A 1,662-nucleotide genomic window follows, 5' to 3' on the forward strand; every position below is an offset into this window, starting at 1 on the left:
TCATTACAGTTAACCAAACTCGCCACTGGATGTCACTAACTCACTTGCAAAGTTTCCTTTTGTGCCGGTTCTGTAGAACTTTTCACCATAGCTTCACAAACACTTTCTTCAACATTTTGGACTGGCCACAAGGCTTGGACTGTAGCCTCTGAAGACATAAATTGTTATCTGAACTCCAAGACACATCTCCAGTCACTTTCAAATGTTTATTGACACTCTTGAAAAGTACTTCTTGTAGCAGTGACGATGCGCTTGTAGGCTTCCAGAGTCAGGAGTGAGAGGGTATTTTGTGTTTTAAAGCTTCTTAATGCCGCAAGGAAATAAATAACCTGTTTGCTCATACCTTCATTACATATGGAGGAGCTTGTCTTCAAACAGTTAAAAAGAAATATAACAACAACAAAAAAAACCCTATTACATTATCGTGTGAAAAATGTGCGGGAAAGCTTACTGAAGCAGTGTGGTTCATGAACTGACAGAGCTTGTGCATTTTCTTTGTGATTTACCTTTGCATCGTTACCAAGTCTGTCCTTAGTATGTTGCATAGCTAGCAGTCATCTGTAGTCGTGATTGAGGTTCTCAGCCTTTCTCCACCATCTTTCAAACTGTACTTAGCAGTGTTCAGAGTCTTTAAGACTTCCATTTGAGAAACTGTAGATGCAGAGTTCTCCACCTGATGTTCCCCTTTGTGTACCTGGTTTTGAGCCTGATTTTATTTATCCTTGGAATACATCCGAGTTCTGTTTCCACACACCACCTCTTGAGAACAGAGACTTTCAGTTTGAATGGACTTCAGTCCCCTTCCTGTGATTTACATGCATGCACATACACATAACTCTGAAGAGATTAGGCAATTAGGCAATTACCATGCAACATGCTTGTGAATGCCAGCCTCAAAACTGATGTGCTTTATGGAGTTCTGTTTTATAATCTGTCTTTTTCTGACCAGTTCCTCCAAATTTTGGCCATACTTACACCACTGTGTTGCTGCAGAACTATACCAGTATTGTACGGAATAGGAAATATCTCAGAGGACTCAAAAGTAAGGGCTCTACATTTCCTATATTTGTGTTCATTGTTTCATATAAATATGAACTGTAGAATCTTTCTCATACAGTTTCACAGGCATAATGAAGCAAGAAAAAGAGCTGTAACTCGTAATATGTTACACTGCTACAAGCACTGGCTTTAAGTGGTCCCACTGAAATCATGGTCCTGTTTTCTTTGGCACTATCCAGAGTTAGATCCATTTGAAACCAACTTCAGGATCAAATGTGTTGCCTCTTTCGTCTGAAAATGTTATGATAATTAGTAAGGCATTCAGCAGAACTGATTGAAACAGGCACATTTCTTAAAATGGACAAGTTCCAAGTGTCATTTATAACACGCTTATTAATCCAGCCCTGAATGAAAGAAATACAATATTGTATACATTTCCTCCCTTCTGATCCAGCAAAAACCTGAGAAAAAGGCTTTGTACAGTGACTCTAGGGGAGGCAGAATGAAGTTTAGCTGGACAAAAAGGTTATCTAGGCTAGGACCCTTCACTGAAATCGTGCTTACCTCTCAGTCTTAAGATTGTGTAATAAATAAACCTAGGTTGTTTCAACTAGTGGAGAAGGCTGTGAAGTTTTTTATATAATTAGGACTGGTAAACCTTGA

This window comes from Mesitornis unicolor, unplaced genomic scaffold (assembly GCF_000695765.1).
Source record: "Mesitornis unicolor isolate BGI_N332 unplaced genomic scaffold, ASM69576v1 scaffold2635, whole genome shotgun sequence".
Taxonomy (NCBI): Eukaryota; Metazoa; Chordata; class Aves; order Mesitornithiformes; family Mesitornithidae; genus Mesitornis; species Mesitornis unicolor.